The sequence below is a fragment of the Phocoena phocoena genome, chromosome X (genome assembly GCF_963924675.1).
Source record: "Phocoena phocoena chromosome X, mPhoPho1.1, whole genome shotgun sequence".
In the NCBI taxonomy this organism is placed as follows: domain Eukaryota; kingdom Metazoa; phylum Chordata; class Mammalia; order Artiodactyla; family Phocoenidae; genus Phocoena; species Phocoena phocoena.
This window is the reverse complement of record NC_089240.1, coordinates 101,041,162-101,054,751: the sequence shown is the minus strand read 5'-3', so window position 1 is coordinate 101,054,751 and position 13,590 is coordinate 101,041,162. Positions and strand designations below refer to the sequence as shown.

The window sequence follows — 13,590 nt, the reverse complement described above, 5'->3', positions numbered from 1 at the left end:
GTTGCTTATTCTCACTTAATCGTGGTTTCCACATCTGTAAAATGAGGATAGCAATAGTAACTACCTCACCAGGTTATCGTGAGGATTAACTGAGATGGTAAAAACACAGTGTTACCAATGGCCATACCGTGCTGTCTCACATTTCCAATTTTCATCAATTTTGTGGTTTATTTATTCACAAAGGTCCATGAGAGAAGAAAGATGATGGCTATTCTCTGGCAGTTGGCAGTGAGGACAGAAAGTTTTCTTGTGAATATGTCGCTACCATGTTTTTGTGTCCCTTTATATGCTTCAGTCAGTAATCCTCTGTTGGCTGCTCTGTTTACAAGGCCCTGCCTCAGGCAGTGTGGAGAGTGTCATGATTCCAGACGCAGCTATTGTGCCATGGGTTCTCACAGTCTGGGGAGAGAGATCAGCCCACGTGAGAGAAAGAAGCTGAAAATTCTGGAGACAGAGTGCCCAGCCCCACCACCACTAACTTGCTGTGTGGCCAGAGCTAAATTAGCTGACCTCTCTGTGCCTCAGGTGCCACATCTGTAGGATGGGGATCGTGATGGTACCTGCTGTACCGTGTTGTGAAATTTACATGAAGGAATACAAATAAGGCCCATGGTGAGGGCTCAGATAACTTTAGCTGATGCTAGAGTTAAGGGGTCGGGACTGACTGCGGTCATTCTGCACAGGGGCCTGCACTGTGACTGAGGATGCTGGACACGGAGTGTCGCCCCTGCCCCTGAGTGGATATGAGAGTCTGTGGAGTGGCACAGAGCTGTGCTTGCTCAGGCTGGTGACACCATGTGGGTGCTCACTGTGCACCAGGGCCTGGCTAATCGATCTTATAGCCGTCCCCTGAGGAGGGGGCCATCACTCTCCTTAGTTCCTAATGGAAGAAGTGGAGGCTTGGAGAGGTTCAGTGACTTTCCTAAGGTTACATAGGTCAGTGGAAGAGGGCCAGGATTCAAACCGTTGAAGAGACTTTGTTCTTAGCAGCCCGTGGTAGAAGCAGATTTGGCTTTTTTTGCAGGGTGGTGGGGTTTCCCTTACACCTCACAGAGTGAGTCAAATTTTGGTAAATGCTAAGCAGGCCGTGCATGGAACTTCAGTTCAGGGAGGTAGTATGAGCAGCCCCAGGAGTGATCAAGTGTAAAGCTTGTCTTAGGGAACACCAACCCAAACAGGGTGGCCAGGAGAATGAATGCATATGAGGTGCTGACCTTGAGAGGGAGCTGGAGGGGGAGCCTGGAGAGAACTCTGTACTGGGTGGGAACTAAAGTTTAAAAGTTAGGTTGGGGTCCAATTTATGGAAGGAGTTAGAATGTCTGCATTTGGGATCATGGAAAACTGTAAGAGTTTTGTGCCGGGGGAGTGCCTTAATGAAAGCAGTGTTTTAGGATGTGTTTATAGGAAGGGAATCTCTAGGCTGGCTCTTGGTTCAGTTCACTGCAGTTACTGGGCCTGCGGGACAAGGTACAGATCCGGAGGGCTTACTTGGAGGCCACAGCTGGCTGTCAGCGGGATTGGGAGTCCCCTTGAATTTGAATGTAAAGTTCTGTGTGTATGGTGGCATTAGAATAGTGTGTGCACTTTTCATCAGAAAAAGTGGGACACAGTGCCCCTAACCACCCCCTCCCACCCAAAATAATAAGAAGAATAAATAATAAGTAATGATAATAATCGGAAAGACCAAGGAATTGAGTAATGGAAGCAGTCTCTGGAGTTGCAGCATATGCATCTGGTTTTAGGGCACTTCTACTTTCCTGCTCATAGCAAGAGCTTTGGCCCTGAATTCTCACTACACGACACTGACAAGCCTTATTGTCCCTGAGCCTTAGTTTCCCGAACTATAAACAACTATTACTCTTACTACTACTATTTGCTAAGATAAAGATAATCATCTCACGGGATTCTTATGAAGTCAGAATGAAGTATGGAAAGATACTCTATTAACTTTAATTGTGTATAAACATAAGGGGTGATTTATGTAATTGTTTCATTCTTTTATTGAAGTATAGTTGAATTATAATGCTTTGTTAATTACTGCTGTACAGCAGAGTGACTCAGTTATTCATATATATATATATATATAAATATATACATATATTCTTTTTCATACTCTTTTCCATTATGGTTTATCATAGGATATTGAATATAGTTCCCTGTGCTATACAGTAGGACCTTGTTGTTTATCCATTTTATATATACTAGCTTGCATCTGCTAATCCCAAACTCCCAATCCATCCCTCTCCCACCCCACCTTCCCCCTTGGCAGCCACCGGTCTTTTTTTTTTAATATTTAATTTTATTTATTTTTGGCTGAGTTGGGTTTTCGTTGCTGCGCGCGGGCTTTCTCCAGTTGTCGCGAGCGGGGGCTACTCTTCGTTGCGGTGCACGGGCTTCTCACTGCGGTGGATTTTCTTGTTGCGGAGCATGGGCTCTAGGCATGCGGGCTTCAGTAGTTGTGGCACGCGGGCTCTAGAGCGCAGGCTCGGTAGTTGTGGTGCACGGGCTTAGTTGCTCCACGGCATGTGGGATCTTCCTGGACCAGGGGTCAAACCCGTGTCCCCTGCATTGGCAGGCAGATTCTCAACCACTGCGCCACCAGGGAAGTCGCACCGGTCTATTCTGTATGTCCCTGATTCTGTTTCTGTTTCATAGATAAGTTCATTTGTGTCATATTTTAGATTCCACATATAAGTGATATCATATGGTATTTGTCTCTCTGACTTACTTCACTTAGGATGATAATCTCTGGTTGCATTGTAATTGTTACTTGTGATAGGGGTTTTACTCATTTCTTTTGAAAAACACTTTTTATCATGAAAATATTCAAATATACACAACAATGGCAAGAGTACTGGAACGGACTCCCATAAAAACCATCATCCAGCTTCAGCATTTATCACGATCTTACCAAATTGTTTCATCTATCTTCTTTCCTTGCTCCCTCCCTCCCTGCTTCCCTCCCTCCCTCCCTTCTTTCCTCCCTTCGTTCTTTCTGTCCTTCTCTCTTCCTCCCCTCCCCACTCACTCTCCTCTTCTTGCTGTGCTGATTTAAAAGAAACTCAAGACAACTTGTGTTTTCATCCCTGTATCTTTATGTGTATATGCACTTTCTAAAAAATACAGTCTTTTTTCCAACATAACCAGAGTGCCATCCAGGCGCCTGAATGGTAATACTAATCCGTTGGCGCCATCACCCAGTCGCTTGTATTCTGAATTCCCTGATTGCCTCAAAAAATGACTTTTTACAGTTGGTTTTTTTAGGATATAAGTTTTTCTGTGTCTATGCTGATAAAATAAAAGGAAAACTTGAGGGGGTGGGCATTTGCATATCTAATCCCAGCCTTAGAAAGCGGAGGAGGAAATTAAAGACAGCCCTGGATATATACTACTGCTGGTGGTTGTATGTGGCAATAAAAGTGATTCAGTGTTTGCATTCACTGCCCTATCTCAGGACAGCATGGACCCTTTGGGTTTGTTCCAAATCATTTGCAGACTAAATCCCAGTCCAGACACTGGGACAGTGCATCCCTTTGCTGTAACCAGGCATTAAGGGTAAAATTGCATGATTTTCCTTTAAATTCTGCCGGAGATATTAGGCCATTATGAGCAGCAAGCTTGTAGAACCACCGCTGTTCGTGGCTCCATGTGATGAAGCATGAACCAGGCATCTCGCTAAGGATGTCTTTACCTTAGGCAGCCTGGGCTCAAGCCTCAAGGGCTGCTCCCTGTAGCCACATTCTCTGCGGGCATCCTTCAGAGGGAAACCTTACATGACATTCTTGAGCCTTGCTAGGACTGGGAAAAGCTATTTGCTTTTTATTTATTTATTTATTTATTTATTTTGTTTGGCTGCATTGGGTCTTCGTTGCTGCTTGCGGGCTTTCTCTAGTTGCGGCGAGCAGGGGCTGCTCTTTGTTGCAGTGCGCGGGCTTCTCATTGCGGTGGCTTCTCTTGTTGCGGAGCATGGGCTGTAGGCACGCAGGCATCAGTAGTTGTGGCACGCGGGCTCAGTACTTGTGGCTCGCCGGCTCTAGAGCGCAGGCTCAGTCGTTGTGGCGCAGGGGCTTATTTTCTCCACGGCATGTGGGATCTTCCTGGACCAGGGCTTGAACCCGTGACCCCTGCACTGGCAGGCAGATTCTTAACCACTGTGCCACCAGGGAAGCCCAAGCTATTTGCTTCTAGTCTACTCGATGGTAGAAGAAATGCAACGTGCTAATTCCTGTCAACTTTCAGATTTTTCAAGTTCTAGCTCAATCCCCATCTCTTGAAGGAAGCCACAGTACTCTCATCTTCTGAGCTCTTACTGCTCTTGAAATGGGACCAATTCATTGGATCCCTATCACACATTGCTTCCATTGCGAGTCAGTCTTAAATGTATGGAAGCATGAACGGTGTATGTATGTGTGTGTGTGTCCATGGGTGAATGTAATATGTATGTACACGTATGTGCATTTTGTGACTTCTCAGTTACGGTGTAAGCTGGCACTTGAAACACTTGTTAGCATTCCCCATGCAGTACCCCAGAGCAGTGCTGTGTACATAGCGGGCATTCAGTAAGGACTTGTTGATTGGTTGAAAGTGAATATAGAAGAAGGGTGGATGGCCTTGACTAAGGCCACTGAGCCTGGGGACTTTTACTAGCTGAGCTTGTCTAGTGTTGGCTCCATTCTCTTATTTTCCTCCCAGCCCATCTGGCAGTCGTGAGTGACAGACTCTGAGGTAGCAAAGATCTTCCCAGAAAGGCTCTAGCACTTAGCTGGTGGCCTTCCATGGGGGTGGAGAAACAGATCAGCAACGTGCTCTCCTCTGTGTCTGAAGCACTGTGTGTGGAGCTGCCCTGGAAGTCTGAATTGCAAAGGCTCTTCTCTCCTCTTTCTCTCTCCTTCCTCATAGTTATCATCCTTTTCCTCCCTATCATTAGTGTGTGTATGTGTCCGTGTGTGTGTATAATTTTTTAGTTCATTGTCCATGTACTATAAATGAGGGCCAAAGAAAGACATAAGCAAATCATGGAGAGAAAGAAAATACATGAGTTAAAGTCACATATATTCTGGAACAAGACAAATGCCACAGGTGAGTAACAAAGCAGTAATATGGGAGTTCAAAGAAGGTAGATGTTATTTTCAATACAAATCTGGAAGCATACTTGAAGAAGTGGACTTAAAGATGACTCAGGTGTGCGTGGGAGTTCTTATTGGCCTTCCCCAAAGAAACACTCAAGAACAAAAGTAACAGATTATCATTGTAATTTACATGGAGATGATGAAGAAAGCAAAACTGAAACAAATTAAACTGAACTATAACCTTGTCTAACATCCAAGGGTGATAATGAAAACTACCTTTTCAGTTTCTTATCCTATAATTTCTTTTACAAGTACTATATTCCACATACTGTAGATAGTGTGCAGAGTCCTGCTCTTTGTATAATTTGAATTCATGCTAGATTATCTTGGCACTCACAGGTAGAAGTTTAATTTCTAGGACACCAAAACTTCACAGACAGTAACTATACCCACCACTTAGCTCAATAGCTGATGGCGTGCAGGGGAAAAGGCTTTGTAGCCTGGTTCCCAAGCCCTGGGCAGCAATTACATAAATGTTGATGCAAATGAATATGAAGAAGGCATACAGACAATGAACTTAAAATGTTTGTACACCTTTTAAGGACCTATTCTTTTTTTTTTTTTTTTTTGCCTTGTACACTTTTTTAACGTTTTTATTGGAGTATAATTGCTTTACAATGGTGTGTTAGTTTCTGCTTTATGACGAAGCGAATCAGTTATACGTATACATATATCCCCGTATCTCCTCCCTCTCGCGTCTCCCTCCCTCCCACCCTCCCTACCCCACCCCTCTAGGTGGTCACAAAGCACCGAGCTGATCTCCCTGTGCTATGCGGCTGCTCCTCACTAGCTGTTTTACATTTGGTAGTGTGTATATGTCCATGCCACTCTCTCACTTTGTCCCAGCTTACCCTTGCCCCTCCCCGTATCCTCAAGTCCATTCTCTAGGAGGTCTGCGTCTTTAGTCCTGTAAGAACCTATTGTTGAGCAATTGACTTCATATGTGCTTGAGTAGATGGATAGAGATCCATAATCAAATGTATGTATATAGGTATAGTTTATACAAAGGTGTATACATATATATACACACAGATATATATATGTGTGTGTATATATATACATATATGTGTGTGTGTATATATATATACATATATATATCTTTGTATAGACTCTGCCTATATAAACTTATATATTATATGTCTCTGAATTCTACACACACACTCACACACACACGTTCAATTCCTTCTAACACTGGCATCCTTTAGGTACCACTTCTGTGTGGAGTCACACTGAGGTTAAGTCTGAAGTGGCAATTATTCAAATTAATGCACCGAGGAGCCCAAGTATATTAAGTTATTTAAAACCAGGCATAAATGCTTTGCATAAGGAGTGAATATGTGAATACTTAGGCATTAGAGTGAGGGGATAATTCACACTCAGAACACAACAGACGAGCAACTGATGTATGTTTAGTGAAGGTGACGCTGATGCGGAGGGGAGAGCGTAGAGACCAAGTCTGCTCCTCCCGCAGCTGTTCTTTTGTTATCTTTTCCACAGAGAGTGGTTTCTTGCTTTTAGAACAAAATAAGATGCTCTCAGAACTTTGGTTAGCAAAGAAAATACTTTTAGGACTTTAGAATCTTTTAGAACTTTCGTAAAACACCATTTTGTCAGCTGATGAAGGAGGCACTTGAATGTCGAACACTTTCCAGAGGCGAGGGCCCGGGCTGGGTGGCACAGCTCACAGGCTTTGGGTCCCCGAGCTGTCCCACTGGAGGCAGCTCGCTGCCTAGGGCAGGGCTTGAGCTGCTGCCAGTGTGCTGAGGGGCAGGTCTGACTTCCTTGCCCTGACGCCCGCGGTGCCCTTCTTCTCCAGCACCCACTCAGGGCTCTTCCTCGCCACCCCCGCCTCACAATCCTGCACGGGACCCTGTGCAGGAGACACAGCTGGGGGCTGAGGGCTGGAGCGGCCTGGCTGGCGCCCAGGTCAAACCAGGCAGGGAAAACGGTGAGCTTCCCCCCAACTGAGGTGGCCTCAGAAGCCCTTCTACAACAGCCTCCGTGCCTGGACCCCGTTCCAGGTGACATCCGCCGGGAACAAGCAGTTGTGTCTAGGAGGGCAGGAGGTTGAGAGGCCCCCTCACTGGCGGGTGTCTGTACAGTAGGTGATCACTTGTTGGGGGTGCATACGTCCTTGCCTGGGGACAACCTAGGCCAGGATCAGCCCATGAGAGCCTGGCAGTGTCCTGGGAAGGAAAGCCAGAGGCCCCGTGCCCAGTGCTGCTACGTAAGGCCCAGCCTGGTGTAGACCAAGTAGGGGCTCCCAGCAACTACAAACGTCTGAGGTAGGAAAACAAGGCTGCCCAGCTCATGGCAGCCCCGACAGGGATCCCCCAGGGCTGATCTGCACTTCCAGCCCAAGGGCTGAGGAGAAGAGGACCCCTCCCCCCCCACACACAGCCCCATGGGAGAGAGGCCCTCTCCTGCTGGAGTTTCTAAGTGTTTGGTAAAGTAGTGGAGAGAGTGGCAGCCCTAAATCCTCATTTTCTGGAATTCTTTGATATGCCAGCCTGAAAGCGTGGCTAACATAGTAGGTTTTGCATTATAGTGGAGGTGGGAGGGCGAGTTGCAACCTTTGAAATATGTCTAAAGAGCAAAACAAACTAAAACAACAATTTCAAACAAAGTTTCACCGACCTGAGAAAGGTGGAAAAGAGTTATACAGAGTGGAACGTACGCCGTGAGGATTCCTCACACCTTCAAAGTTTTGAGACAACCAAATGCATTCGTGAATAGTCTCTTGAGGAATTTCTGACACCTGAGGCTTTTCTTCCTTTTCGTGGTACTGTTAGGAAGAGATGGGGTGTGTGGAATTTGTTGGTAGTGGAGGATGACTCTTAGTTCAGGCAGGATTCTTACCTGTGGTAAGGTGAAATACTTATGCTCTTCCAGTGATGAGTAGTTTGTGAGTCAAAGGATCAGGAGTGATTATTTGAGACTATAGAAAAGCCTAAGTTAAATCAAAGGAGTATTTGTGGGGGGAAAGAAGAAGAAAAGAAAGAAAGAGAGAAAAAGAAGAATCGGGATGGGTTCACTAGCTTTGCTGCAGAGAGCATGTGTGAGGGCAGTGATGGACATGGGCTGCAGAACTGGTGGTGGGGTCTGGAAAGCAGTGCTGGTGGCCTAAGGGAACGGGCTGGGCTCACAGTCAGGTCTGGCCAGGGCTTGGGAGGCGCAGACCTCTGCTTTCTCAAGCAGGCAAAGCAAGCTCAGAGGAAAACAGAAACTGAAGTTTTGGTGGCTTGCTTCTCCTGGGTTTACGTACTGGTCTCTTAATGGAGTTATGAAGGCAAAAGGAGCAACAAGAAACACATGAAGAAGACGAGAGAATGTTTTCATCTATCTCCAAACTGTACAGCATGAGCGTCCCAAAGAAACATTTAATGGACACCCTCCCTTGGTTTGCAAGGACAGTAGGAGTTGTTTTATGAAACCAGTATTGGAAATATGGAAGTAGTGTCAGCCTGAACCTCACATAGCCAGCGTTGCACATTGCTTATATTTATGCAGATTTGACCATTGGTACACTCGAACCCCCCAAAGTGAGCTCTATTACACTGGCTTTTCTCGACTACATATTCATGCAGCAGAAGGACCCAAATACTAAGATGGGAGAGGGAAAATGGGGCGACAGAGAGAGGAGGCCCTTGGTCTCATGTAAAATTTGCCGCGTGGAAACATCCAGAAATCTAAATATGGCATAATTCCATTAACTGAGATGCTGAGGGAGCAGTGCAGCCCCCAGGACAGGTTTTACTCTCAGTTGTTAATAGTTGGCAGATGTTTAGGGGGGAGCCGTTTTGTGACCCCTCACTCACGTGGTTGTCGGCTGTCTTCCTAAAATGCAGGTTGCGCCCTCTTGACTTAAGCCTAAGGGACAGGATGGGGATCTCCTGATTGATTAGCAGCTCCTAGAGGGCGCAACCTTGCTGGGCACCAGAGGCTCTGGTCCAAGGCCCTGCAAATGTAGCCAGAGCGGAGTGAGCTGACCTGGTCCTGAGCCCAGGAAGGTTTGGAGGGTGGGGTAGGTTGGAGAGTACAGAATTGACAGTGGTGACAATGGTATGCCTCTTTCCCCCAAACCCTTGTCTGGGCAAAGATTGTAAGAGTTTTAGTAAATTTGGGCTGAGTTCGTCTAAGCATTTGTTACCCCTATAGTCTAATATTAAGGCAGTGTCCAGGGCTTCAGTTCCGGTGTCCAGGAAGAGAAGCCACAAAGTCCCTGGGCCCCCCATGACCAAACCTCCCTCACAATACCATCTCCATCTTTTTAACCATCCCAAGGTTCCAGGGGATGAATGACCCTTTTTAGTCATCCTTGGGAAAAACTTTTGTTTAAAAATCCAACCCACTCCTATTGATTACTTACTGTAACCAAAGATGGGTTTTTCAAAATGGGGACCGTTCCCCTCAGTATGATTTTAAAAGGCACCCACTTTTTCCTATGCACAACTTCCCCCATAACTAAGGTGACACCTGCCCAATGAGCAGGGATTAGTGGCAGCTGGAGCTGACGGTCAGTTGTCAGGTCGCAGACCTACCAGGCATCGTAATAACATCACGGAAAGAGCGCAGTTGGTCAGCTCCACCTGTGTGTAAGAGTGGGGGAAACAATAGTAAAGGTGGGAGGGGAGAGACAAAGCCATATGCCAATCCAGAGCCTGGCACATAGCCAGTGCTCGCTCTTTGGGGGGCAGGGAGGCTGAAGGGAGCGCCTTCAGCTACATATCCTAAGATACTTTAGCAAGAAGGAAATAGCTTCTCCTGATGCACTTTCAAATCTTCAAGGCACCGAGAGCTCCCTGCTGAAATTTTTCATGTCTGACAAGAAATGCTCAATATACTAATCAATCCCTTTTTCTCTCTGCTTGAAGGTTTGGTTTAAGAGTAGAAGGGCCAAGTGTCGGAGACATCAGAGGGCAGTAATGCTCAGAAACGTGCCCCACGTGCCCCCGGTCCTCCCTGCTGTCATCAGCGTGTGTGAACGCTGCCGTGCCATTCTGCTTCAGGAGCTGGATTGGGTCCACGTTTTTGTGGAGCAAGTGCCGCTGGAGCTGCCTCTGCTGCCCATGCCGCCCATGCCACCCATGCCGCCCATGCCACCTAACGTGCCTGTGCCGCCTGAGCCACCCAGGTCGTCCATGGCACCCTTTCCTCCTATGCTGTTGCCTCCTCCGCCCTGTCATTTTCCACACGTGCTTCACTGTCGGTGCCCTCATGTGGCATGGCGTCATTCCTTTCCATTGGAGATCCTTCAGCTGCCCCAACTTTCTATTGAATTGTGTCTGTGACACTTTTTTCCAAAGGGCCTTTGAGCCAGTTTCAAATTCTGCATACCTCACCACCAAGAAGAGTTCCCCAAAGGCCTGCAAAGTATATTAATTACAAGTAGAGTCCTTGACCCACTGTTTTAGGGCATGTTTTGTATTTTCAATAAAGTTGTGAGTTCTCTGCATAGTTGTTCTCTGTGTCACATGGGGTTAGTAAATTTGATGGAAATTGCTAAGCCAACGCCATTCAGACCGCATGCCCAGGAGGCCTCCTTTCATGCAGTAACAGCCCTGAGTCACCATCATAGGCCATGCACATCTCAGAAGTTTTCCAGGTGCCCGTGAGGTGTTTACACAGACCCACCTGTTCTCTTCCACCCTCTCCCCCAGCACACATGCTCCCCGCACGCTGCCCCATTGGGACCACCTAGATGTGCAAGACGGGTGGTGTGAGTCTCGAATGGGAGAACAGTGTGTTTCAAAGCAGGCCTGAGGCCCATTCATGGTGACCAGCTCAGGTACAAGGAGGACTCCAAGGGACACTTCTGCAGTGACTACTCATAGGGCTTTACGGAAGAGAGGGAGTGGGGCACCGTCGCCTTCTCTCCCAGTTTTGTTCACTGCCTTTCCTGTTGTGAATGGCACGTGGGGAGAGAAACCACGCTAGTGGAGGCGGAGGGGCCTAGCTCTGCGAAGGTAACACAAGAGGAGACTGTCCAGGCCCGCATGCGGCTCTTATCACCCCCTCTCCCCCAACCCCAGATACGGAAAGCATATCGTAGCTCCTTCCCCAGCTCAGAGCTGACGGATGATGTGGCCTTCAAGTGTATTTTGTCACCTTCAACATCCTTGGGAGAACCCTGGTTCCAGCTAATTCAACACTGAAAGGGAGCCTCTTGGATGAGTGTTGCCTGAAGCCAGGAGGTGGTGGTCCCTGAGCACTGATCCAGGATAATCACTTTATTTAAAAGAAGCAGGTAGGGCTTCCCTGGTGACGCAGTGGTTAAGAGTCTGCCTGCGGGAAGGTCCCACATGCTGCGGAGCAACTAAGCCCGTGCGCCCCAACTACTGAGCCTGTGTGCCACAACTACTAAGCCCGTGCGCCCCAACTACTAAGCCTGTGTGCCACAAATACTGAAGCCCGCACACATAGAGCCCGTGCTCCGCCACAAGAGCAGCCACTGCAATGAGAAGCGCCGCAACTACAGAAAGCCCGCGCACAGCCACAAAGCCCCAGCACAGCCAAACATAAAATAAATTCATTTTAAAAATAAAAATAAATAAAAGCAGCAGGTATGGGAACATATATGTAAAACGGATCCACTTTGTTATGAAGCAAAAACTAACCCACCATTGTAAAGCAATTATACTCCAATAAAAGTGTTAAAAGAATAAAAATGAAAAATAAAATAAGAGCAGCAGGTAGACCTTACCTTTGCTCATGGGGCCTTCTTCAAATGGAAGTGTCAGGTAGAAAACACACACGCACACACACACATACTACACAGGTATGCACCCTATATACCATGTCTGTGATAGAAGCACAAACATACCCAGAAAATACCCGGAACACAAGCAGAATTGGCTTGTGTTATTAAAATAACCCTTCTGAAATGTATCTAGTGGCCTGTTGTCCTTGCCTTCGGTTATCTCAGCTTCGATGCTGGGAAAGAACGTGTGTCCTCGTCCACCCTGGCCTTGCGGACGGGGAGGGGCTCATGCGGAACTGAAGCAGTGTCCATGCTGCATCGCCAGTTTATTTACACAGGCACACACAACCCTTCTTGTTGGTAGGACGACCCCAGCCTGAGGAAGAATTTTGCTAACGGACCAAAAACCGTTTTCACGGCTAGTCAGGTTTGGGTGGTAGCACTGCAGGGGGTTCTTGGAACCTGGACACCTGAGATCTTCTCTGAGATCGGAATCGCCTCCTTCTTACGCAGTAGCGATGGTTTCAGCATCGTGCCTCCGGATGGAGAAAAACATAGCCTTTCTTTGAAGTTCCCCAAGCCCAGCAAAGTCGCAGGCTCCACGCTTAGACACCACTCTCGCTCCCATTCTAACCTCAGGCCCGAGACCTGGACGGCCTCAGCCATCAGCTGTGTAGGCTTCAGCCCAGGCTCCCGAAACCAATCCTACAGCTCCTGCTCAAGGTGTCACTCTCAAGAGCTGTCCTGGGCACCATCTTCCCTTGTGACTCCAGGATACTTCTACGCAAATGGCAAGTTTTGAAACTGCCTCTTGGTACGTTCCTTGATGGAGGTCTTGCTATTCTTTTCCTTTGTGCATTTTAATAGTCAGGTGCTAGAGGGAAACTGGCTATTTTCGTTTATTTATTTTATTTGGGTGGGATAATGACATCTTTATTTTGGACTACCTCGTAAAGAAATGTAGCATTTCCTTCCTCCCCCCAGTTTTATTGAGATATAATTGACATACAACACTGTATAAGTTTTGACTTACATACATCATGAGATTATTTGCACAAGTTTAGTGAACATCCATCATCTCATATAGATGCATGAATACATAGAAAAAAAATTTTGTGTGTGATGAGAACTCTCAGGATTTACTCTCTTAACTTTCATATGTAACATACAGTTGTGTTAATTGTATTTATCGTGTTGTGCATTACATCCCCAGTGCTCATTTGGCTTATAACTGGAAGTTTGTATCATTTGATTGCCTTCATCCGTTCCCCACCCCACCACAAATCAGATCTCTTTTTCTATGAGTTTGTGTGTTTCTTTTTCAAGTATAATTGACCTACAACACTCAGTTAGTTCCTGTTACATAGTGATTGGGTATTTCTATCTATTTCAAAATGATTTCCAGGATAAGTCTAGTTATGATATGTCACCAGAGATATCACATAGGTATTGGTTATATTCCCCACACTGTACATTTCATACCTGTGACTCATTTATTTTGCAAGTGGAGATTTGTACCTCTTAATTTCCCTCACCTGTTTCTTTCCTTCTTCCACCCCCTCCCCCTCTGGCAACCACATGTTTGTTCTCTGTATCTGTGACTTTGTTTCTGTTTTGTAATGTTTACTCACTTGTTTTGAACCCAAGTCCCTTTGGTTGAAAGGCAGATTCTTTACCACTGGACCACCAGGGAAGTCCCCAGTATTCTCTCTTTATCTTTAAGTTTTGCCATTTTTATGACAATGTGTCTTGCTGTGGTCC

The 13,590-nt window shown here is 46.5% G+C and overlaps 1 non-coding gene across 1 annotated transcript; it reads right to left on the bottom strand.

The window, feature by feature from the left end:
- Positions 1-7,403: 7,403 nt before the first annotated feature.
- On the bottom strand, positions 7,404-7,547 carry LOC136143160 (small Cajal body-specific RNA 20). Its single transcript, XR_010657859.1, has one exon. It is a non-coding gene; the product is annotated as a small Cajal body-specific RNA 20 (non-coding RNA).
- Positions 7,548-13,590: the final 6,043 nt, after the last annotated feature.